The 26,313-nt window shown below is 42.6% G+C and overlaps 1 protein-coding gene across 3 annotated transcripts in view; it reads left to right on the forward strand.

Annotated features, from left to right (window-relative positions):
- The window catches only part of GALNT7 (polypeptide N-acetylgalactosaminyltransferase 7), a 111,589-nt gene that overhangs the window by 6,019 nt on the left and 79,257 nt on the right, over positions 1 to 26,313 (forward strand). The window contains exon 2 of one of the 3 annotated variants that reach the window (XM_073341646.1): positions 15,840 to 15,982. The exons of the other annotated variants lie outside the window; for them this stretch is intronic. The gene's annotated coding sequence lies outside the window, so the exon portion shown is untranslated. The remainder of the gene's footprint in view (positions 1 to 15,839; positions 15,983 to 26,313) is intronic. 3 annotated transcript variants of the gene reach the window in all.

The following is a 26,313-nucleotide window of genomic DNA, read 5'->3' on the forward strand; positions in this document are numbered from 1 at the left end:
TTGCATCAACCTCCCACCCCGCCATAAACGTCTCCCCTTACTCTCATAGAGATTGTGGAGCACACAGCAAGCAGTAATAACAGTGGGAATATTGGTTTTCCTGAGGTCTGAGCGAGTCAGTAAATTGTGCCAGTGACCCTTTAAACGTCCAAATGCACATTCTACACTTCTGCACTTGCTCAGCTTATAGTTGAACAGCTCCTGACTACTGTCCAGGGTGCCTGTGTACGGCTTCATGAGCCAGGGCATTAACGGGTAAGCTGGGTCCCCAAGGATAACTATAGGCATTTCAACATCCCCAACAGTTATTTTCTGGTCTGGGAAGTAAATCCCTTCCTGCAGCCGTTTAAACAGACCAGAGTTCCTGAAGACGCGAGCGTCATGAACCTTTCCCGGCCATCCCATGTTGATAGTGAAACGTCCCTTGTGATCCACCAGTGCTTGCAGCACCATTGAAAAGTACCCCTTGTGGTTTATGTACTGACTGCCCTGGTGGTCCAGTCCCAAGATAGGGATATGGGTTCCATCTATGGCCCAACCACAGTTAGGGAATCCCATTGCAGCAAAGCCATCTAGTATGACCTGCACATTTCTCTGAGTCACTACCTTTGATAGCAGCAGCTCAATGATTATGTTGGCTACTTGCATCTCAGCAACCCCCACAGTAGATTTGCCCACTCCAAATTGATTCCCGACTGACCGGTAGCTGTCTGGTGTTGCAAGCTTCCACAGGGCTATTGCCACTCGCTTCTCAGCTGTGAGGGCTGTTCTCATCTTGGTATTCTTGCGCTTTATGGCAGGGGAAAACAAGTCACAAAGTTCCATGAAGTGCCCTTATGCATGCGAAAGTTTTGCAGCCACTGGGAATCATCCCAGACCCGCAACACTATGTGGTCCCATCACTCTGTGCTTGTTTCCCGGGCCCAGAATAGGCGTTCCACGGCATGAGCCTGCCCCATTAACACCATGATCTCCAAATTGCGGGGGAATGCGGTTTTAGAGAAAAGTGTGTTCATGTCCATCGCCTCCTTGCCTGGTTTTTCAGGTGCTGGTTCTGCATACACTGCACGATAATGCGTGAGGTGTTTACAATGGTCGTAACTGCTGCGGTGAGCTGAATGGGCTCCATGCTTGCTGTGCAATGGCGTCTGCTCCTGCTTGGGCAATCCAGGGAAAAGGGCGCAAAACGATTGTTTGCCGTTGCTCTGACAGAGGGAGGGGGCGACTGACAATATGGCTTACAGGGAATTAAAATCAACAAAGGGGTGGCTTTGCGAGAAACAGAATGCCCCCCTTAAGGACAGAACTCAAAAATGGGTTTAGCAGGCGTTTGATTTCACAGAGGGAGGGAGGAGAAAATGAATACAAAACAAATCTGGTCTATTTCTTGTTTTGATCCACTTCATCTATCTTTATACATCTTACTGGCAGCAGACTGTGCAGTACGACCGGCAGCCATCATCATCTCCTGGGTCCTCGGCAGAAGACGGTGCAGTATGACTGCTGGCCATCGTCTTCTCCTGGCTGCTGATTAAAAGACAGTGCACTGCTGGAAGGACTCAATCGCCATGAGATAAAACTTAAAAAGGAAATGACCTGGCTGAGTCACTCTCATGTTTGCCTAGGCACCCCGAGCTCATCCAGGTCGGTTAAAAGAGCACCCTGGACTACGTTGATGACAGCTACCAGTCATACTGTGCTGTCTGCTGCCAAAAGGCAATAAGCTGCTGCTGTGTAGCAATGCAGTAGTGCATCTGCCAGCATCCAGGAGACATATGGTGACGGTGAGCTGAGCAGGCTCCATGCTTGCCGTGGTATGGCGTCTGCACGGGTAACCCAGGAAAAAAGGCGCAAAACGATTGTCTGCTGTTGCTTTCACGGAGGGAGGGAAAGGGGGCCTGACTATATGTACCCAGAACCACCCGCGACAATGTTTTAGCCCCATCGGGGATTGGGATTTCTACCCAGAATTCAAATGGGCGGCAGAGACTGCGGGAACTGTGGGATAGCTACCCACAGTGCAACGCTCCAGAAGTCGACGGTTGCCTCGGTAGTGTGGACACACTCTGCCGACTACATGCACTTAGAGCATTTGTGTGGGGACACACACAATCGACTGTATAAAAACACTTTCTACAAAACCGATTTCTATAAATTCGATCTAATTTCGTAGTGTAGACAAGGCCTGAGAGAGACAAGCTTTTGAGCTAGAACACCACTCACTCTTCTGGTCTAGGAAATGTACTCAGAGTGTCACAGTTAAATACAAGGAGGAACAGATTGTTTAGCATAACTAGTTAACCCATATTTCAAGGGACCATTCAAAGTGAAGTGGCCTGTTAACACCTCTACAGTCGTGAGGGAGACAGGGGTTGGTTCGTGGGTTATAGATTGTTGTAATAAGCCATAAATGAATGATTACTGCCAATTATAAAGCTCTGAAAACAAGAGTTTATAAACTTGGAAATGCTGACAGACCCTTAACTTAGCAAGCAGCTTTCTGCTAGCTCTTAACTGTGCATGCTCCTTCCTTGTATCCCTGGGTGCATGCACAATTGCTGCTTGGCTCAAGTGGTTAGAGATCTCAGGTCACATATAAAAAGAGTGATTTGGAAACCACTTCCAGCTGAGGCATGTTTTTTAAACTAGCAAGAGCAGGTCTGAAAAGTATGAATCTGGGGAAAAGGTATTCTGTCCATGGTTACCTATAGATGATATATGCAGGTTGAACTACTCAGACTTTTAATTTCAGTGATAAGCATTTAATCATACATTTAGGAAAACTGCACTTTATTTCTAATGAAGAGTTAGATTTTTTTTCTCTGTGTTAAATACACTATCCAAGAGAAAAATCTAATCCAAGTGACTAGGTCTTAATTTATTAGTCAAGTGAATTGGTTATTTTGTTTACAGTCACTTACTTTATGTATCTTGTAGTTTGTGTGCTTGATGCTTTATGTATAAAAACAAGGTCCAGGCCCTGCAGCTAAAATATAGCCAACACAAGTGTTAGTGTATGTATGCCCATGGTGCAGTGAGTTAAGAATGATTTGGAGGAGAATAAAGAGGATGGTTAGCGAATGGTGACTCAGTTGGTGACATAGAATAAAGCATTGAATTTGGAGTTGGTTAAGGAGACCAATGGAGCAATTGTATAGTGCCCACTGACAAGTCTTTTCTGTTTTCTTTTCTTTTTTTAAAGCAGATAAAATAGCATGCATAAGACAAAAAGCATGCATAAGACTAGGAACGTTACTACATTTGAAACTACATTTGAAAGTATGGTGATAACTGCTATGTTGGACATGATAACACTCCATGACACTATCCTGTATTTACTCAAGAGATTTGTACCTCTGGGGATGTACTTTAGCATTTTCAAACAACAACAAATGTTAGAAGCACTGGTAACGTTACAAATCTTTCAGAATGCAGTTTATCATAAATACATTGTCAATGGTCTGTGGAACAGCTGATAGATTTTTAACATGAGAAATGTTAAGTCATATATTGTGTATCTAAAACTTAGGAGGTAACTTTTGCATTGATTGCCTATAACTTTCAGTTGTTTAACAATCAAAGTTATTGCATTCAGGTTGGAAGGAACATGAAGGTATAAATGTCTCGTTGTTTAGCAGTCGTGAAAAGGTCAAGATAATCATAGGGTGAATCCAAAGGAATTGGAGGGGCTGGGAAGAAAATATGCCACTGTATAAAACCATGGTTGAGACTCCACTGGGGCTAGGAGTACTGTGTCCAGTTTTGGGAACCTTATCTCTGAAGGATGTACAAATTTTGGAGAAGGTTCAGATAAATCAAGGTACGGTATATAGTTTCTGCAAAACCTGAGCAGTTTGCAGAAGAATTCTAATCTAACAGTGACAAGGTGAAAAAATGAATTCTTCTCTGCTTGGCAGTGATCCCATATGAAATAAGCTAATTTTACAAGTAGAAAGAATTCTTGTATGTATTTTCCTCAAAACTACCAGCCTGCAAGAAGTCTGAGATCTCAGTGTTGGGTTCTTTTCCTTGTGTGTCATTATCTTTTTTGGTTCCTGCAGTAGAGATTCTGTTGGCCAGATTATGTCCTTAATTGAAGCTGTGCAACTCCACATCCTTCAGTCAGGCTGTTCAAGTTTAACTGGTTGGAAGTTAGTAAATAATTCTGATTTGTGCATTATATGTACCTAAGAAGATATCATAGTGACCTTTTAAGGGAATTATATGAACTGAGCAACAACAGAAACACATGGACACTAAAATGGAGGGGCAGGGAGAAAAACTTGGGCTAAGTATACGGAGGGCTGTCATCATTGTAAAAACATTTGAAATTTTCTTCTAGAAATGATGGAGGAATTTACATTACAAAGATTCTAGGAGAAGAAGTAATTGCTTGTCTCACCAGTGGTATTTGGGGTATAAATGTAATTCAAATCTTAACTATGGCAAATTTTTTGTTCTTATATTATTTATACTGGAATTTACAAATGTGTACCCAACGCACAAGCCTCTGGGGTATATCTATATAATAGCATATGTATTGAAACATGACTAACTGTTTTAGGGGGGAGGCAAGACTTTCTCCTAGGGTATATCAGCAGAGATGGTTTTACAAAGTAAAAGTAAAAGCTAACTATACAAAATCCAGCAAATGAACAGTTTGGGGTGGGGGAGAGGAAGGAGGAAAAAAGTCCACAAGTGATTGAACGGTATACACCTCAAAGACGGGAGGAATCATTAGGAATTAGAGTGTAGTAATGTGAGAAGCGATGGAATGTAGTTAAAAAATAAAATTTTAGGTTAAATATCAGGAAGGGGAGATTATTCCAGTGTCATAATCTCCCAAGGAAAGTGGTGGATACCTTTATTTCTAAACGCCTTTTAAAAACCAGTCTTGGTAAAGTACTAGAAAATGTGTTGTGCTGAACAATCTTGTATAGGTAGTATAGTTGACTAGAAAAACCTACTCTATAGGTCTCTGAGTCTAATTTTTCTGTGGCTACTGGTATTTGGGTTTGGAACACGCATCAAGGATCATTTGTTTGGATGAAGAGGGTGATGTTACCTACTAAAACACTATTTTACAATTAATTAATAATAATAAACTCTTTTACATCCTCTCTGTTTTAATAAACATTCGTCAAGCAGCAGTCTAACCAGTTCAGAAGCTAGTATGCTTTTGACTAGCAGTTCTCAAACTGCACTTCAGCAGAGTTGTTTCCAGATTAAACACAGGCTTCTGTTAGAATGTTTGTTGCAGCAACATATTTTGTCTACTATGAGGCAGCTTTATCCAATAGAAAAATACCTCATCTATTCATGTCGTGCAAAGCACATATCTAACAAGTGTATTTCACACATTCTATTTCTAATGATTGCTGTTGGTGGGTATTAATACACTAGTCTTATCTAAATTCTGTTTCTAAATAGTGTAGCAAGGAATTTTATAATTGTTACTACTTTTCTGAAGTGGTTTTGTCTGCATTATGTCCAGTTATACTGATAAGATAATTGTTTCTGTCGCTAGGTATTACGCTACAAATTCTGCTTCTTATATAGAAACTACATTATTGTTTGAACAAAAGAAAAAATCAGAGACCAGTTTGCTGAAAGTCTTTTTCAAGCCATACAATCTAAAAATAAGCTAGAATTTAATTTTTTACTGCTAAGGCTAAATAATGCACTTTTCCACTAAGCATTATAAACACATAGACACAGCAGGGAATAAAATTCTAATAAACCACATAAGCTTTCAAGAAACAAGTATTTGGAATTGTATGACGTTCCGAGGTGCAATCCAGACCAGCGAGGGGCTGTGTTACCACTTCCCTGCAACCTCAGGAGCCTCACATTGCTTTGCTGTGGTAGCTCCAATCTGGGCCGCTCATAAACAGCCATGCAGCATGCAGGTAATACCCTGAGTGTTTGTGGAAACTGTAGCTTGTCAGCCACAAGTCAGTCACACTCTGGCTTCCACCAGCCTGGGTTGTCACTTGCAGAGTGACCCTAACACACTCCATCTCAGATTTCCCCCCAAAATATATGTTTTGCACTGTCCAGCCCTCTCCTGGACAGGCCAGATATATTAGGTCCATTGGACCTCAAAGGAGATCAGTGTACAACAATTTATTACCATAAATGAAGTTACCCACACCGTTCAGTTTAAAGACAATACTAGATTGGTTTTAATAAAAGAATAAAATGAGTTTATTTAACTACAAAGAGAGATTTTAAGTGAGTACAAGTACAAGGCATTAAAGTCAGAAATGGTTACAAGAGAAATAAAGATAACACTTTCTAGTGCTAAAACTTGATTGAAGGTAAAATTCTTACCTCATGCTCCATGCAATAGGGCTGACCCTGTTTCAGGTCGGGATTTCTCCCAAAGTCCAAACATTTTTTCTTTTGTCTTTTTAGGTGAAAATGAAAGATATGAATAGGGAGAGAGAATGTGGAATGTTTTTGCCCCTCACTTTATAGTCCCGTACTTCTTTTGAAATGCGTTTTCCTGAGGGTTACCCCTAGATAAAGTTTGTTCCCACTGTGAGGTTGGATCATGGAGTCTTGTGAGGAAAGAGGTTCCATGCTGTTGTTTGCTAAGATGCAGATCAGTTTGTTCCTGCCCGCCTCTCCTTCCTCCCCCCACTGTCGCCCTTGCCAAAGAATGGCCACTTGATAGGTGGTTGCCCATTAACTTTGATACCAGTAGAAGTGCGTGTCAGCTTGTCCTTTGTCTTTGAGAAATGTGGTTTGCCTACTCCCCAGATATGTCTGGTAAACACACTTCAGTCATGATTTCAGCTTATATTTATAACTCTACATATAATATTACTACATACATTTGATCGTGATATTTTTGATCAGTGAGTTCTTTGTTTTCAAATACTACCTCACAAGGCATATTTTGTACAAAGAGTATTACAGTAGTGTGTACGGTGTGAATACAGGGTTGCATTCCATCATCAACCCCTTCTGCTTTGTAAGTCTTGCACCCTTCACTCCCTGCACCAGCAGCCAGGAGTGAAATGGTGAATAATAGTGAAAATGTTATAATGCCATTATATAAATCAATGGTACTCTCTTACCGGGAATACTGTGTTCATTTCTTGCTCTCTCTAAAAAATTATTAGTGGAATAGAAAGGTTTCAAAGACAGATGAGAATGATTAGAGGCATGGAAAGCTTCTATATGAAGAGAGGGTGGGAGGAAAAATTGGGACTGTTTACTTAAGAGACGAGGCGAATTAGAGGGGACATAAAAAAGTATACAAAATAACAGTATAAAAAAGATAGAGATCAGGCGTTTCTGGTTCCTTCCCATAGTGGAAGACGAAGGGGACATTCAGTGAGAATGAAAGGGAGCAAATTCAGAACTGAAAAAAGGAAACAAATTTTCACATAATTTGCCCATGAAATTCACTTCCAAAAGATATAATTGAGGCAAAGAGTTTAGCAGAATTAGAGAAGAAAATGGACATCTATTAACATTTGTATTATGGTCGCACCAAGAGGCCTCATTCAGGATCAAGGCCTTGTTGTGCTAAGTGCTGGACAGAGACAGTCTTTGTTCTCAAAAGTTTACAAGCTTACAGTCTAAAACAAACGTAATCAGAAATGACTAGCCAAACAAAATATATTCTCTCAATTCACAGGGCATATGTTTTTTTTTAAAAAAAAAAACAAAAAGCTTCCCTTTGTATGGATAAGAAGAATATCCAGTACCATGAGATCAGAATTAAAAAGCGAAAAGTTTGGGTAAGGATGCAAGCACTCATTCTCCAGGCATGACCCACCCTTACACTAGTGAGGGATTAGAAAGAAACTTTCCCTATGGGGAAGTCCAAGCTGGACCTGTACCCAAGACAAGCACAGCTGGCCTGTGTCCCAAGTGTGTTGTCATTTTCAGAAGTGACCCTGGCACTTCCCCGCCCGTCAAATCTGTGCCAGTACCGCTGCCTTGTCTTTGGGGCCTGGGCTTGGTTGGGGGTCCGCACAACAGGGGGTCCGTGCCCCACTTCTGCCAGCCACTGCTATCTCACCGCATGGCGTGTGCTGTGGAGTTAGAGACACTGCAGCTTGTCATCACGCTCGCTCTGCACCACACATGAGCGCAGTGAGGTGGCGGCAGCCAGCAGAAGGGAGGCAGGCAGGTGGTGCTGCGCTGACCCCATGGGCAGGAGGAGGTGATTAGAGATGGCTCCGCTTGAGCTTGTGAGGGTCATGTTGTTGTCAGGTCCCGTTGGGTTGCAAGGCTCTACTGTGGTGGCATTTTTGCACCTTTTTTCTGAAGCAGCTGGTACTGGCTACTGTTGGAGACAGGATCCTGGGCTAGATGGGCCACCGGTTTGAGTCAGTATGGCAATGTGTATGTTTGGAAAGGGGAGGAAGTTCTGTGTTTACTAGACGCCTACTTGCCAGACATAGTAATTTACTCCTGGGGGAATTCTGCACCATTGCAGAATTCCTTGTTTCCCCCACAGAATTTCGGGCTGCTGGACTCTGCAGAGCCCAGCTCACAGTGAACGGAATGCTCAGCCTGGCAGGGCTGGAGGCCGCACGTTCTTTGATCCTCATTCTCACAAGGACAGAGAGGGCCTGGGAAACCCAGCTCAGGGCAGGGCCACACCACACCATGTCCCCAGATGGGACAGTAAGAAATTGTGAGGAGTAAAGGCTCTGGGGGTGCTGGTGTCTGGGCTGGGGGCTGCCCCGCAGCTGGGATCTGTGGGGTAGGGGGTGCTGGTGTCTGGGCTCTGTGGAGAGGGGGGTTCTGGTGTCTGCTCCGTAGTTGGGCTCTGTGGAGAGGGGGATGCCCCACGGCTGGACTCGGGTCTGTGGAGAGGGGACTGCTGGTATTTAGGGGGTGCCACGTGGCTGGGCTCTGTGGGAAAGGGGGTGTTGGTGTCTGGGCTGGGGGGTGCCCTGCAGCTGGGCTCTGTTGGGAGGGGGGTGCTGGTGTCTGGGCTGGGGGGTGCCTTAGTTGAGATTCTTTGGGCCCTCTTCTTGCAGTATAAATCAGAGCAGGATTTTTCTTTTTTCTCTTCAGGGGTCTGGCCAAAACCGTGTAACTGTCTAGTTGTGAAAAAGCTAGTATATTCAGTAAGGTATCTGTGTCGAAGGGGAAATTTTAAAAGGAAGAAAAGTGGCAAGCTTAACATATAGTAGTAGACCGGGGGAGGAGCTCAGTTGTAGTGAGCTTCTGTTGTTATCCAAAATGAAAAGGTTCCAATTCTGAAAATATGTGCCTTTTTATGTGGGAAGAATATATATGCTTATGCCTTTGGTTTTTCACTGGGATGGAGGTTTGGGTTTGGGGGGATATTAGGGAAAATCACAACACTGGTTTTGTGCAACTCTTTGGGAAAATTATGAGTTACTATTACAGTACTCTTTTTGGATAAAGACAAACTGTTTCTGTTGATTATTTTGTAATAAACATTTATTGCTTGTTATAGAAAATGTTAAAGTGACACTGTGAACTTGAAATTGAACCAGTTTAAAAACAATTTAAAAATAGTTTGTAATGGTGTACCTGCCATGAGTCCCTCTGCCAGTCTGTGGTTTTACAATTCCATTTTTCTATGTAAGGCCAACCTTCTCACAGATTTTGTGTCCCAGTCTTTAGGTGTCCAACCATAGACACCTTGTGCCTGATTTTTCAGAGGCATTGAGGACCTACCATTCCCAGTGAGGGATTAAAGAACAAAATCTATGTTCACTTATTTTGTACAGTTGAAAGTGTTTTGTTTACGGTCATTTTCACTGTTTCAGTGTACTCACATGGAGCCTGATCCACTGCCCATTGAATGGGATGGGTAGTATGTAAGCGGGGGAATAGTCCCGCTCTTGTGGGGAACTTTCCTGGCTTCTGCACTACCCCAGTGAAGTAGGCTAGCAAAAGGATCCGAGTCCTCACTCCCACTTCCTTTACCCAGTGGCCTCCCTGCCCTTGAGGACTCCCTTCCACTCTCCTGTCTGGCAGAGTCCTCGTAACGCCAACAAGGCTGGACCCAGGATTCCTGGGGGGCTCGACCCCCAACCCTGCTGTGATCACCTAGGACAGGGGCTAGGGTGTCCCCACTCCAGGGTACTCTCTCTGCACTGGGCACTTCTCTGACCCACTGACCACTACATACAATTTAAAGCAAATGCAAGTTATTTAATCAACAATTAATTTAAAAAAGAATAAGGAAAAATGGGAAAGGTTAAAGGAAACACATCAACCCGCTCTGTGGCAGGGAACATCACAAACAGTGTCTCTGGAATGTCAGGGCAGTTCACAGTCTGTTCCTTGTAAGTCCCAGGCCGCCTTCTCAGGCCCTGGCTGTGCTGTAGGGATGCTGTGGGTTGGACACTTGTTCTGGTGGTGGCCACACACTCTCAGGCTCTAAGCTGTAGGACCCTCCGTCCCAGTGTCGCCCCTGCCCTGTCGGGGTTACGATCCAAGCCTGGCCTGCAGAGCCTCTTGGCTGTGGCATCTCCCTGTGCTGGGCCCGCTGCCCAGGGTCCCCCTCACCGCACCCAGCTCTGGACTGCTCCAGCCCCAGCTCCACCACTCTGTCTTTGCTGCTCTGCCTCCAGCTCCCTGGGCTGCTTCTTTGGCCCCTCTGGCTCTGGTTGCTGCAGTTCTGCTCCCAGGACAGGTCTGCTATGCAGGCTGCTTCTGTGACTCTGCTCCCAGCACTGTCCTGCTTCGTGGGCTGCTTTTCTGGTCCCTCTGGCTCTGGTTGCTGCAGCTCTCCTCCCAGGGTAAGTCTGCTCTCTCTGGGCTGTGCCTCTAGCTTTGGGGCTGCAGCTCTGCTCCCAGGACAGGGTCTGCTCTCTCTCTCCAGGCTGCTTTTCTGGTCCCTCTGGATCTGGCATAGCTCCGCTCCCCAACTTAGCTTGGGTCCCTGCTTTCTCCTTAGCTCGGCCCCACTCTGTCTGACCCAGGCAAATCCAGCTCACATGGAGGACAGGACCTCCCTGGCCTCCTGACTCCCTGATTAGCCTGCCCGCCCTGTCATTCAGGCTGACCTGAAGCATTGGCCTCTCCCCATTGTTCCTGGGGGCTGTCAGTCTCAGGGGGCTGTCAGTCTCAGGGTCCTGATTCCCCATCGACGCTTCCGCCTTTTTAGTACTGGGAGCTAGCCAACCAAAACACACCCACTGAATGTTAGTAAGGGGGCAACAGTCTCCTTACAAGTAGGTCAGATCCTTGGAACCTGAATGGACAGTGAGCTCCATGCAGGCATTCAGATTTATTGATGTTAGTGGGGCTGTAAGGTGCAGGGTTTGGCCTGCATGGAGCTTGTTTTATAATCAAGGCCTTAGTAGTCACTTTTCATCTATTGTATGAGAGACTCTCCGCAAAGGAAAGAGGAACATTTACAGCCAGATTTTCAGAAGTATTCACTAATTTTGTGTATCTTAAGCAAAGACTGACTGACTATACGGAAGAAACAGTGAGCTTACTATACCCAAAGTGCAGCCAAACATGGAAAGTTAATGTCACAATTTTTTCCTCAAATCTTAGTTACAGTAATTTCTAGTGTTGCTCCTGACAATAGTCGGTTAAATATTTAGTAGGTTAAATATTTTCAGATAAAAGTATGTATTTTTTTTAAATGTATGCTCCCCTCTAAATATCCTTTGAAAAAGCTTTTAAAAAATCTTCATGCCTATTCAAACTCTTGCCAGGGTGACTAAAGAGGAACTTAAAAAAATCTATTAAATATTTGGGAAATAAAATGACACTACTATTCCACACTCTATCATGTTACAGAATAAATGACTACACAATGGTTTTTTGAGTAATGGCACGGAAATGACAGAAATCTTATTCTGTTTTGGTAAAGGGCTTAATTTAATCTAAAAGGACGTTGCCAAGGATGTAAAGTCTAAGCTGTGACCAAGGATGTTCTGATGTTTGCAAGATCCCTGTAATTCATTTGTTGTTTCCCAATATAAAAGTTTCAGTGCTTTTTCACTTTTAAAAGTTAATGCTAACAGTCCCACATTAATATTAAACCCATTATAATGTGAAACAGGTAAATTAGTTACAAGTGGGGCTGCTTTTTAAATCCATAGAGAGATGCTGCAGAACTATAATTACGGTCCTTATAAATGTATGTGCACTAAGACTGGCGGTTGGAGTACTATATTGGTACCTAGGTTTTAGCATTATGTTATGTACAGAGCAACTGATACTATCTGAAAAATGGAACAAATGAAACATGCACATTCAGGAACTGAGCATTTGAAAATTTGAAGGTCTTAATTAGCCTGATATTGTTTCTCAAGGGTCCCTGTTGCTGCAGAAAGAGTGTTGGACCATCCAAGGAACCCGTACCAGTAGCAAGTAGCTCCCTTTATTTAGTTTTAAAGTGATGCAGTAGAACTTTAATGTCTGTATTAACTAATGAAATAACTGCACAAGCAAAACTGTATGGTGCTAGTGCAGTATTTACCAAAGAAACAATGTATAGGGCTGCAGAATTCATTTCAAGTACAGTCACTGCACCATGCTTGTTGGGCTGTCATTTTTAGAAAGCTTTTAAAATGTTTCACATCACTGTTCTGTGTAGTAGTTGCTTTTCAGTGGGACATTTTAAAATATCAGTTAATCAAAAACTTAATTATTTTTAAAAATGTGGAAGTCTGGGCCAGCGAGCATTGTGGTATTTGGCACTCATCACAGATGGTGCATCAGGTGCGTTTAAGATTAATTTTGAATTCTTTCCAGATTCTGAGGGCCATTTAAAATAGGTTATTAACGTTATTTTGAATAAAATTGAATTCACACGGATGCAACTTTGTGCAGAGGTCCTAGAGTTCTGACTTCTGGTGTTACCACACTTTCTCACAGAGGATCAAATATGTCAATTTTGTGATGTCTGCTGTAGATTGGCCTTCCGGGAGGGATGTTGTTCCAGAATCCATGCATTGCCAGATGGCCAAGCAGCATGTAACCTCCTCGTTATGGGACTGACCCACTGCAGAACTCTGTAAAAACTGTATCAACACACCAGTTGCTTGAAATGAGTTAGTATTTACTAATGAAAAATGGCAGCATCTCTGTCCTATTTTGTCAGACTACAAATCTTCATTATAGAAGCCTGCCGAGAGGAGCCCGTTTATCCTTCACTACTGCTACATTAATAGCTCCAGACTACAGTGTGTACAAAAGGAGACTTTTGCTTCCATAGAACAGTAAGACACCCAATCTGAAGGGAAGCTTCTGGTCTAATAAGTTATTTTTAATCACTAGATTTCGTTAACAATTATAGAATGCAAGCATCTGCCATGTGTGATTAGTTAAAAAAAAACAAAACTAAACATACTGCTTAAAAGGTCTCTGCCTCCTCTCTGTTGGTTTTCCATAATCAAAATGTGAATTAAAGATGACTAATGTAAAAGCTTACTTTTATTTAGAATATATCTAACACTTTAAAATATTGGGGCATGGGGAGCATTTATGTTGAGAAGCTGTTTTGGATAGTGACTTCCCCCCTCATTGTATTATGTCTGGCCACATAGCCATTTTAAATTAATGTCATCATAAAACAAGCTGTTACCAGCATGGTTATCAAATAAAACCAAAGAGCTTCTTCAGGTCCTTGCAACCTATTTGGTCTATTGGTTTGTTTCTCTTCTACCTCCCTCTTCCCCCAATCCTCTGACTAATGTAGATTTAGTAGAGGATTTTAAACTCATGACAAAGATTTGAATAAACTCTAAGCAGAGGTTAAGCCAGAGCTTATTCATTCAAAATCTTGAAGGTCAGGGTTTATCAGTTTGTTGTAGCTTTCCTTAGCTAAGCAATAGGAATAACGTTCCCACATCCTGTGACAGATGTTTTTATAACAGTACAGCCATGGCGGGTGGGGGTAGCATAAAGTTGTGCTCTCCCTTTTCAGGTAAACTCCCAACATTCTCATATGTGGAATGGATAATTGTTTTTTACGTGCTGGCTCTTTCCTACTTGGGATTCAGCAAATGCAGAACGGTCTCTTGAACATTGATTGCATATATTAGACCTGATTTTGCTGAGTCCTAAGTGAAATTATTGTTCCAGAAAAGAGTTCTTATTTTTCCTGGGCTTGTATGAGTCTCCCTCGAAACAGGTTGATGCCTCCAACTGCTGAGCAAGGGAAGGATGCTGGGATTTCTGCCAGATTGTTATCTCTGGTCCCTTTTCAGTCCCGTCAGCTGGAAGGAATCATACCGTTTTGAAGATTCTTCCCTTCCATGTGTGCACACACCCTCTGGCTGCTGGAATGCAGGAAGAACTGTCTTTGTTCCCTTCCAATACAGAGCCTTTTGGTTGCTGCATGGATGGTCAGGATTGTCTCCATTTAATTTACACCTCTCAGCCTCTTTTTGAGTTATCCATCCTAGTCAATAGCTCCTGTGGTATTGCGCCTGGCTTTCCAAGCTGCAGCAGAGTGAAACTAGCCTGACAGCTTGGTGGTTTCACTGCTGCCCACGGGTATATAAATAGCGGCAGTTATCACTGCTGCTTGGAAAAGCCATAAGCAATAGCAAAAGTACTGGAGTTGCCTGAAGATTTTGGAAGAAACAATGCACCAGTTTACACTCTGCTTACATTTGGAAGATTTTCTTTATATTCCAAAGGGCTCACAACCTTTAAAAGAAAGTAAAGTGTAAGCTGATAGCAATTTCCTTTTAAAAAGAATCCATATTTAATATGTGTGTTTTAAGCCCTTTGTAACTCTTGTTCAATGATAATTGCTATTATTTAGCAAGAACTTGTCTGATTTATTCAATATAAAATGAATTTTTGCATTATGAAATTGATCTCTGCAAGTGAAAAAGAGCTTGAAATTTCATTCTAATTTTAAATTAGAAGAAAGCTCATGGTATGGCACAAATTGGGATTGTCCTTTGTCCCTGTAGAAATTTTTCTCTGACTTTCAACACACAGGATGATGATAGCTGCCTGATAGTTGTGGGAGGAGTACACAATTGGATTTTTCAAGACAATATAATTATTCCAGATGTATGAAAGATAGGTGTTGAAAGAAATGGACTTTTTATTACTGAGAAGAAAAGAAGGCACATTCTTTTATTCTTTCATGTGCTTAGAAACCATGCAAATCTTTCACCATATATAACATGAGAGACACTACAAGAAGGATGTGAAAAAATTGGAAAGAGTCCAGTGGAGGGCAACAAAAATGATTAGGGGACTGAAACACATGACTTATGAGGAGAGGCTGAGGGAACTGGGATTCTTTAGTCTGCGGAAGAGAAGAATGAGGGGGGATTTGATAGCTGCTTTCAACTACCTGAAAGAGGGTTTCAAAGAGGATGGATCTAGACTGTTCTCAGTGGTAGCAGATGACAGAATGAAGAGTAATGGTCTCAAGTTGCAGTGGGGGAGGTTTAGGTTGGATATTAGGAAAAACTTTTTCACTAGGAGGATGGTGAAATACCGGAATGCGTTACCTAGGGAGGTGGTGGAATCTCCTTCCTTAGAAGTTTTTAAGGTCAGGCTTGACAAAGCCCTGGCTGGGATGATTTAGTTGTGGATTGGTCCTGCTTTGAGCAGGGGGTTGGACTAGATGACCTCCTGAGGTCCCTTCCAACCCTAATATTCTATGATTCTATGAATATTGGATTTTTTAAAAAAATCTTGTTGCCTTGAAACACAGTATGAAGGGTTGTGGTTTTTTTTTTTTAAGACAGGAAGTAATTCTTCTTATGAGAAGTTAAAGAATATATTGTAGAACAATATGGAGGCAACATTCTTTTAAGGAACTGAACATTTTGGCTTTTCATATTTAAAAATCTGTGTTCTAGGAGAAACTCTCTGCTTGTCTTCCCCTGTTTTACTAGGTATTCCAGATGACCCTTATCAGTGAAGTGATATTTCAGCTCAGACTGTAACACAAGGCATAACAGAAAATGGAGAAATAAAACTGAATCCTGCCTTTTGTGGGTTTGTGATGCTTAACAATATTTGAGTGTGAGATAAACAAGTAGGTCGCTATTTACTGAACTAAAAACATCAGAAATCTTATTTTACTTTAATATGTAAATGAGTATGGAAAAACTACCGGGAATAATAATAAACCTGTAAAAGCTGCTGGGAAGAAGATGTAATGAATAATACATTTTTAAAATTTTTTTTTATTAATCCTGTTGATGAAAGGATAACAAGAAAGATGGTGATTGAGTTACGATTTTCTTCAGGGAGAAAGGAGATGCTGTTTTCAGCCTTTTTCGCTCTTGAAATATGTCCTGCTACACTTATATTTAAATTGTAGTTTAAAATCTTCAGCTAAGACCTCAAAATTAAATTCTTCAAGGTGTGTGTGTGTTTGTGTGTGTGTGACATGCCACATATGTGGTGGTGATAGCCTTGTGATGAATTGCATTTATCATGCACCTTTGACTGCTTCTCTGTCCCTTAATCCATCTCCCCCAGGACTATTCTAACATTCCAAACCTCTGAGCAGGTTCAAACAGCTGTTGCTTTTTAATCATTCTGCTGCAAAATATTTCCTGTTTCTCCTAAATGTGGAATATCCCCTCTAAAAAGTATATTGGTGTCTGACTCAGGAAAGGCCAAGAAGGGCCACTGTTCCCTGCTACCTGCTTCGCTCGTGTCCTTCGTAAGGCTTGATTTTGTAATCCTGACTCAGGCAAATTCCCATTGGTTTTTTTGTTTGTTTGTTTTTTGGCCTAAGTCTGAGCTTTGTGATCAGGCAACGCATTGGGAAATTATTGATTTTGTCTGGGTATCTAATGCTTCATTTAGTTTAAAAGTAAAGTTTGTATGTTTTTTGTTTTTAATATCATGCTGTGGTCAAGTGTAAGATAGGCTTTTAAAGATGTTTGCATCGTCTCTTGACAGGGCTGCCTGATTAAGCTAGTTTACACAGCCCCAAGTGTGGTCCTGTCTTTTTGTATGTTAGAAAACAGTTTTTACCTGCAAAATAATAAACAAACAAATGTTGATAGATCTGAAATGAAAAGCTTCAGTTAAAAACTTCCTGTATACTGACTTCATTGGCGTGTATGTGTGCTTGGTCAGCCCTGTACAAAAACATGTGAAGAGACCGTCTCTGCCCTGAAAAGCATGGACTACAAAATGGCAAGTGACATATGAAGGATGGGTAGAGAGGGACACAATCTAATACAAGTGTATACAATTTTTACATACATTTACAATTTTTTACTCTGAAAATTACTTTATGCCCACTATCCTCCTCTGTCCCTGAAACACTTAATTGTCTGATTTTAAAAATATATGTTTAATAGGCATCATGGCAGAAGTGGGCCTTGAAGAAATGGACTTGATGACTATGTATCCATTCAGGGAGGGACTTGAATACTTATTCTGGAGTCTCGGTTTTAACCAAACCTCAAAGCTTAATTATTCAAGTGAAGAGCTTTGAACTTCAAAGATTTGAGTTCTTAACCAAACATTTTTACAAGCAGTAAACTTTATTAATAAGATTACATGTATTAATACAAGTAATTATTCCCATGCTAGTTGTAGAATTTGTATGTCATGCAGTTAGACCTGCTGTTGAAAGTACTGACTCTTATTCATTCCTTGAAGCAAAATCCATGCATCTTTGCTTTTGTCTGTTGCATTCAAACTAACTTAAACAGCAGCAGTGTCAGCGACTTAAGGTTCTGTACTACTGATTAAATGCAAGAATTTCCAGCAGGCATTAGCAAAGTGACTTTTATATTAACTCCTGTCGAAGGCTATAAGAACCTTAAGGACTTTTAAGACATAAGAAGCTCACCAAAGGCTGAGAGGCTTTTTACCTGCCAAATGTCTGATGTCTGGTACTTTATTTACTGATGTCTTCTTGTACAATCATTCAATCTTTGAAGCTGAATAAATAAACCATTCCAAAATATTGTGGACATCTTTATTTTCATGTTTACCAGTGTTTGCTGACATGTGCATCCATGTTCTTGTATTCCACGATTTATGAGCAGTCTGGCTTCATAGTGAAGGGGATATCCTCTTTATCCCGTTGCAGATGTTGCTAGAAAAGATTCTAAAAGCTTAAAACTTCAGTTTTATTTTTAAGACTATAAAGGAGCCCATCATCATGTGGGTGGGGGGACAGGGAATAGAGGAGAGAATGTGAGGGGGTTATTTACACACCTTGTATGTTAATATTGTCTTTTAGAGACTTCATCAATAGAATTGGCTGTAGAGCACCAAACAGTAATGTGCTTGGTGACTCTCACTGTAGAGCAGGGGTTGGCAAACTACGGCCCATGGGTCACATCCAACCCGCCAGCCGACTTAATCCGGCCCTCGAGCTCCTGCTGGGCAGCAGGGTCTGGGGCTTGCCCTACTCCTGCACTCTAGCTGGGAACCGGGGTCTGGGGCCACTCCACATGGCTCCCGGAAGCAGCAACATGTCCCTCCTCCAGCTCCTATGCATTGGGGCAGCCAGGGGGTTCTGCGTGCTGCCCCCGCCCGCCCCAAGCGCTGCCACCTCAGCTCCCATTGTCTGAGAATTGCAGGGCCAATGGAAGTCGCAGGGCGGCGCCCGTGGATGAGGCAGCATCCTGAGCTGCCTGACTGTGCCTTTGCTTAGAAGCCGGAGAGGGGACATGCCACTGCTTCCGGGAGCTGCTTGAGGTAAGTGCCGCCTCGAGCCTGCACCCCAACCCTCTCCCGTGCCCCAACCCCCTGCCCCAGCCCTGATCCCCCTCCTGCCCTCTGAACCCCTCGATCCCAGCCCCACCCCAGAGCCCACACCTCGAGCTGGAGCCCCCAACCTCACCCTGAACTCCTCATTTCTGGCCCCATACCAGAGCCCATTCCCCAGCCGGAGCCCTCGCCCCCTTCTGCATCCCAACCCCAATTTTGTGAGCATTCATGGCCTGCCATACAATTTCCATACCCAGAGGTGGCCCTCGGGCCAAAAAGTTTGCTCATCCCTGCTGTAGAGGATATAATGAAACACAGTGTCCACACATTCATAATAGCAGTTCACGCTCTGCTATAACAAAATGATGAAATGCATTCTGAGCTTCATCTTCTATACTTAACAGCAAAATGCAGTAAGCCTGCTGAAGTGTGGCTTGTTGTGTTTGTCATGAGGTGAAAAGGCAATTTACTAAGGTGCCTTCTATGTTCAGTATGGGAACTACAACACCACTTCACTACGGTTGCGAAACACTTTTTTCACACATTGTTTGGAACACATATTCTTACTGTATTAACTTTAAAGAAAAAAAGTAATTTTTTTTTAAAAGGGGGACAGATGAGAAGTTTGTTTGCTTCAGTAATCTGATATGATACTCTATTTTCACTGAATGTCATGCAGATTTTTCTCTTCCCCTCCCCCCCACCCCCCAAAAGAAAGGCATGGAGGAGTGGTGGGAGGGAGAGAGTAGGGACACAAATGAATTCATTATTTCTGTTTAGCAAATCAAAATAAGTAATTTCTTGTGGAGACCAAGTGAATATCATATAAATACTCAGGTGCCTGTCCCAGATTTGTTTTCCACTCTGTGGTAAATCCACTGAAACAGTCTGCAAATCTTGTAATTTTTTTTCAAAGCAGAGTTTCTCAAAGCTTCTTACAATGCCCTTTCATAACTTTAATGATGATAAAGTCTTGAAATGTAGCATATGCACGGAGGGCTGTGTAAAGACAGAGCAGTGCATTTTCATTTATCTTGAGAAATGTCTGCAGTACACTTAGTCTCCTAATAGTGATAAATATGGACAAGAGCTCATCTAAAGAATATTGAAACATGCGAGGTGTAATTGCAGTCCCCTCCAGAAACCTATTTGAGACCACTCTCAATGAATCCAATTAGTATATTCTAGCTACTAGTTCGTTGCTCTAATTTCTCATAGCTGGGGTACAGATGTATGGTTTTAAGTAGTTTCATATACTGTATTTCAGATGATTGTGGAACTTCATCCCTATTCCTCCAGTGTCCTTCATTTACTTTTATCAGCACTATGTTCATAACTGATTTCCAAGCCTGGAGGGCTAGAGCAGCTGCGCCAGCTTATCATGCAATTAAAAAGATTATATTGGCAGATAGGAGTGTTTCATTTCATCTTGAAAACTTCATGAGGTTTTTCTCAGAGAGATGCAGATGAATATTAGGATCTCAAGTGTAGTAATTGAAAGTAAACAAAAAACCCACACAAAATAAATTCTATATGATTTGTAGTTCCTTATATGGCTCCCTACCACTCAAGCAAAAACATCTGACTGTTTTTGACCCTTACGCCTCCAAAACCTAACATCTATTTCAAACATTAATATTCTGTAGAATAAGTCTTAAAGAGGATAATGCTGGTTTCTCAGCTTTCAAATTACATGCATTCCTTCCCTAGTCCACACAAGGTCCTGATACAAGGTTTGGTCTTGATAAGATGTAAAATAAAGCACTTTGTGTCCCAAAGAACTTTATATAATACTTGTATTCATGCTGCACTACTAAAATGCAGCCGCTTCTGGAGTAGAAGAGAGCAACCAGTTTCCTGCAAAAGTGGGGAATCAGAGAAACTTTAATGAAAGACAGCTGGGTAAACCCTTAGTCTTGAAGTCATGGAGAATCTGGCCGTATGAATAGACATGAGTTTTGTTTTTAAGATCTCATTCTAACAACTTATGTATGCACACATTTGCATAGTACTCCAGAAGTGAAGAAGATGATTTACTTGGCAGAAAGGTCACTAACTCTATGGAGCAGGGCAGTTGAAATGCTATGGCAAGGGTGGCCAACCTGTGGCTCTGGAGCGACATGCGGCTCTTCAGAAGTTAATATGCAGCTCCTTGTATAGGCACCGACGCAGGGCTGGAGCTACAGGTGCCAACTTTCCAATGTGCCAGGGGCTGCTCGCTGTTCAATCCTTGGCTCTGCCACATGCCCTGCCCCCACTCCACCCCTTCCCACCCTCTCCCCTGAGCGTGCCGTGCCCTTGCTCCTCTCTCCTCCCCTCACAAAACTGCTGATCAGGAGGTGTGGGAAGGGAGGGGGAGGCACTGGTCGGTGGGGCTGCCAGTGTGTGGGAGGCGTGGGGATGGGGAGCTGCTGGGGGGGCCCTGCTGACTTATTACTGTGGCTCTTTGGCAATAGACTCTGGTAAATTCCAGCTCCTTCTCAGGCTCCGGTTGGCCACCCCTGTGCTATGGCAAAAACAAATCCCAGGTTGGACCCTCTTAGTGATACTATGTTGAAAATCTTTTACCCAAGAAGGTATTTCCTTCACTAAGACAGGATGGAAATTTTGTTTTAGGATGGAAGGAAGTTACAGTAAGACTGGGTCAGCGATCAATAAACTACTGTATTGTGAAAGGTTCCAGAAGCAAAGGAATGGGACTACTGATTGTGGTATTGTGAGGAGCAAGACCAGATCAGATGGTGCAAGACCAGATCAGATGGTGGTGTGAAAGGATGCAAAGAGGGCAGATTGTGGAAAAAGCGGAGTAATGAGAAGGTAGCAATGACAATGTATTGATGTTGGAGGCGATATTGTTGTGAATTAGGACAATCTTAGACTGAAAGAAGGAGAGCTGATCTCATGCTTCCAGTGTTCTAGGGGAATAATCAAAGACTATTTCAACCTGGACCTTCTAGTTGGTTGATTTTAAATGTTCTGTCATAACCATAAAACTTCAATTCCTTTTTAAACATTCCTTTTATTCTCCTTTTCAACTTTCTGTGAATGAACTTCATTTCATCTCGTGAACTGCTTTTCAGCACAGGGCTTTATTTTTGGCTGGCTTTGTAAACGCTTTGCTTTGCAATGTATTTCTATCTTTGTGTGTTAGAACTTACCTCTCTGCATACTATGTATTAGAGGTAGCTGTTGTAATATGTGAAAGTGCTGGAATGCCTTTAAAGACATGATTAAGTTAGATAGATCACCATATACTAAATTCCTGATGGGAATGTGGTTTGACAGTAGTCCTGTTCACAAAATACCCAACTTAATTATTTTCAGTTTAATAGTATCCTTTTGCTCTATTTTCTTTGTTGCATTGCTAGTGCTGGTTAAAAGCAGACCCCATTTGGGGAAAGTTGGGTTTCTGGATGATTGATCTGTAGGTATCCAGGTCAGTCCATATCGCCAGATGTTCAACATTCAAACATATGAAGAACCAAGTTATATATTTCATTATAAAAGACTTGGAAGAGTGTGGTAACGTTTTCAAGAGACCTTAAATGCCTACACCCTTTTTGAAAATACGACTTAGGAGTCTGTCTCTTAAGCACTCTTGAAAATTTTACTTCTGGTCAACCATGAATCTCTATTTGAAATGACAAGTATTGTGAAATTTAGATAGTATTTAATGTCCAGAAAGATGCACAAAACTCCAAAAGCCAATCCACTTTTTCTGAATTCTTCTGGCGCTAGTAAAAGAGTGTGGATTGGCAGTCCTAGAGACTGAAGTCATCTAGGTATCCACATAATCAGCATACCATGGTTAAGGCTATGTCTTAACCACGGGTATTTTTAGTAAAAGTCATGGACAGGTCATGGGCAGTAAACAAAAATTCACGGCCCGTGACCTGTCCATGAATTTAACTATATACCCTTGACTAAAACCTTGCGGGTGGCCCGGAGGTGCCACGGGTGCTTGGGGGTGGGGTGGGGGCGGCCTGGGGGGTACTGTAGGGGCTGGGGGGGGTACTATGGGGCTGGGGCAGGCTCCCTACCCTGTTCCTGGGAAGCGGCGACCTCAATTCCTAGCGCCACATGCTGTCTCTGCCCCAAGCCCCGGTTCTGCAGCTCCCATTGGCGGGAACAGCAGCCAATGGGAGCTGCGGGGGCAGTGCCTGCGGGCGGAGGCAGCACATGGAGCTAGGAGCTGAGGGAGGAGAGTTCCTGTCGCCCTTCCGGGGAGTCACCCCCAAGTAAGCGCAGGCACCCTGAGCCTCCCCACCCCCCGCCCAAACTCCTGCTGCTGGGAGGGTGGGGGCCTGAGACTGCCCCAGCAGCAGCTGGTGTGCCTGGCCCAGGGGCTGTCTGAGCTGTTCAGGAGGCACCCGGGCCAGGTGCACTGGTCACTGAAGAAGTCACGGAAAGTCACAGAATCCATGACCTCCATGACAAACCCGGAGCCTCAATTATGGGCAGTAGCAGTGTAAGCTTCTTGGTCTTGCAGTTTGTCTCCGTCCTAATTTGGAGAGCTACTTCCAGGAGCTGAGAGGATAGTTGTGACTCCACACCCATTTAGCCAGTGGCCTCCGCTGAGACTGCCAAAAAGGTTGCAAATTGTTTTGGTGATCTTGATCCCTGTCCACAGGCTGACTCATTTTGCATAGGCTGTTTTGTGTATTGAACAGTTATCAGATAGTAACCACTGCAGGTCTTACAGATCTAACCTAGGCTTGACTCAGCAACCTGCAGACAAGCCTCTGCAGTTCTGCCTTTGTGAAACAGAATAGCATCTGCCTTCAGTTTATAGCATGTGTGTAAAAACAAACAAACCTGTGAGGGGAACCTTGCATTTTAGAGCTTTCCTGCCACCATCCCCTCTTAACAGTGTATTTTGGGAAGAGAGGCTGTAACTACAGATCTTGGAGATTTGCCTGGAAAGGGATCCCTTTCTATGCGGAAGTAGGAATCCTCACCTTGCATGGATAGTTGCTGTTCTGCCAGTTTCTCAGTAATAGACGCAGAGGAGACCCTGGGGAGGTAGTATGAATCAGATGGAAATCTGGGCTCAGAATGTGATGGTGGGTAGAAAGCAACATCTTCCCTGGAGGTCTAGGAGGAGGCCATGATGTGTCGTGTTCCATGTGGAATAAATGAGATTTTATATATGGAGGCCCCTCATTCTACAAATATACGTGCCTTGGATAAATTTTCTGTCATTCATAAACTTAATGCTTCTGTAAGTTTCTGTATTCATAGGAGAAACTCTTGCTGTAGATATTAAATACTGTTTTTAAAATGACCTTTCTTACAGATACAGCAATAAATTTCAGAGTAAAGTTGTGGGGTTTGTGTTTGGGGAGAAAAAAAGACACATCATATTAGGATGTTGAAGCGGATTATGTTTCAGTAGAAGTACAGTGCTGAAAAATTACTGGCTCATAACAGTGTTGATGTTTCACTATATGGTATATAGATCTCTGTGTTCTCTATTGTTGTCTGGACTCAGTCAATCTTGGGAGACAGGCCAGTCCTTGCCTACAGACAGCCCCGCAACCTGAAGCAAATACTCACCAACAATCACATACCACACAACAGAACCACTAACCCAGGAACTTATCCTTGCAACAAAGCCCGTTGCCAATTGTACCCACATATCTATTCAGGGGACACCATCACAGGGCCTAATAACATCAGCCACACTATCAGAGGCTCGTTCACCTGCACATCCACCAATGTGATATATGCCATCATGTGCCAGCAATGCCCCTCTGCCTGTACATTGGTCAAACTGGACAGTCTCTACGTAAAAGAATAAATGGACACAAATATGATGTCAAGAATTATAACATTCATAAACCAGTCGGAGAACACTTCAATCTCTCTGGTCACGCAATCACAGACATGAAGGTCGCTATCTTAAAACAAAAAAACTTCAAATCCAGACTCCAGCGAGAAACTGCTGAATTGGAATTCATTTGCAAATTGGATACTATTAATTTAGGCTTAAATAGAGACTGGGAGTGGCTAAGTCATTATGCAAGGTAGCCTGTTTCCTCTTGTTTTTTCCTACCCCCCCCCCCAGATGTTCTGGTTTAACTTGGATTTAAACTTGAAGAGTGGTCAGTTTGGATGAGCTATTACCAGCAGGAGAGTGAGTTTGTGTGTGTATGGGGGTGGGGGGGATGTGAGAAAACCTGGATTTGTGCAGGAAATAGCCCAACTTGATTGTCATGCACATTGTGTAAAGAGTTGTCACTTTGGATGGGCTATCACCAGCAGGAGAGTGAATTTGTGTGGGGGGGTGGAGGGTGAGAAAACCTGGATTTGTGCTGGAAATGGCCCACCTGATGATCACTTTAGATAAGCTATTACCAGCAGGACAGTGGGGTGGAAGGAGGTATTGTTTCATATTCTCTGTGTATATTTAAAGTCTGCTGCAGTTTCCACGATATGCATCTGATGAAGTGAGCTGTAGCTCACGAAAGCTTATGCTCTAATAAATTGGTTAGTCTCTAAGGTGCCAGAAGTACTCCTTTTCTTTTTGCGAATACAGACTAACACGGCTGTTACTCTGAAACCTGGACTCAGTCTGTTTTCCTGTACATCAAATATGGCCACCCCCACCTTCATTTCATCCACACAGTTTTTGTAAATAGCTTTTGTCCTGGATATTTAATTGGGCAGTTCAGAATAACGCCTAGAAGGTGCTTCCTGATACCTTTGTGATAGTTGCGATCTGGATAAATAAATCCCTCTGCCTCCAGTTTGAGTTGTTAGTTCATCATAACTTTACATCATATCTTCCTGATTATTTAAAGCACCTTCTAAACCGAAGGCATTTTTGTTATGAAATTCTCTTCAAACAGTTTGCATATTCAAATACTCTTTTTAGTAGTTCCGTAAAGCTGAAAAGTCATAGTTCAGAAGCAGAGGGAAAACAATTAATTCTCAATTTGGAGCCTTGCATGCAAACTTCTGAATACCATTATTGATCTGAGACCCCTTTTTGAGGGCTTTATTGTTTTGTTGCCTTGTGGCAATGTGTTGAGGGAGAGGAGTTCAGCACCATGTTTTGTTTTTCTTTCTTGATCAAATCAACTGTGTAGAAGTGCTCCGTAGGCAATACTAGATGCTTGCGGGAGGATACTTCTGATACAGGAACTACAATGACAGTTTTTCAAATTGAATCTACTGACATCTAACCCTTGTCTGGGAGAATGGGTCATCCCAGTGGATGACCTTTTCCCGCCATCCTGTGCTACTCATAAAGTGACTTAAAACGAAAACACTGAGCCATTCTTAATAAAATCATCACTCACAAAACTAGAAAATGTAGTCTAACCTTTTTTTTAAGGGCAAGGTTAGTAAGAGAAGGTAAGCTCACACTTCTAAAAAAATCTTATAATAGCAAATGCTGAGGAAAGTGAGGGATGATAGCATCAGTTGGAGCCAGGCACAATGCTGAGCATTGTGAGAGCTTGCACAGCTCCCATCTGCAATATACATTCATTTAGCGATAACTGTGTCCCTGAAAACAGCGTTGTTGATTTTTAATCACAAGTGTCTTCATCCAGTCTTTCTCTTTCCCCCCTGTTTTCTGCATCTCTCTGTCATATCTCAGTATCTGTCTTCAGACATACTACATACACAGTGCATGCACTCTTTTGGTTAATTAATAATCTGATTGTCTCTCAA

Source organism: Lepidochelys kempii, chromosome 4 (genome assembly GCF_965140265.1).
Source record: "Lepidochelys kempii isolate rLepKem1 chromosome 4, rLepKem1.hap2, whole genome shotgun sequence".
Taxonomy (NCBI): Eukaryota; Metazoa; Chordata; order Testudines; family Cheloniidae; genus Lepidochelys; species Lepidochelys kempii.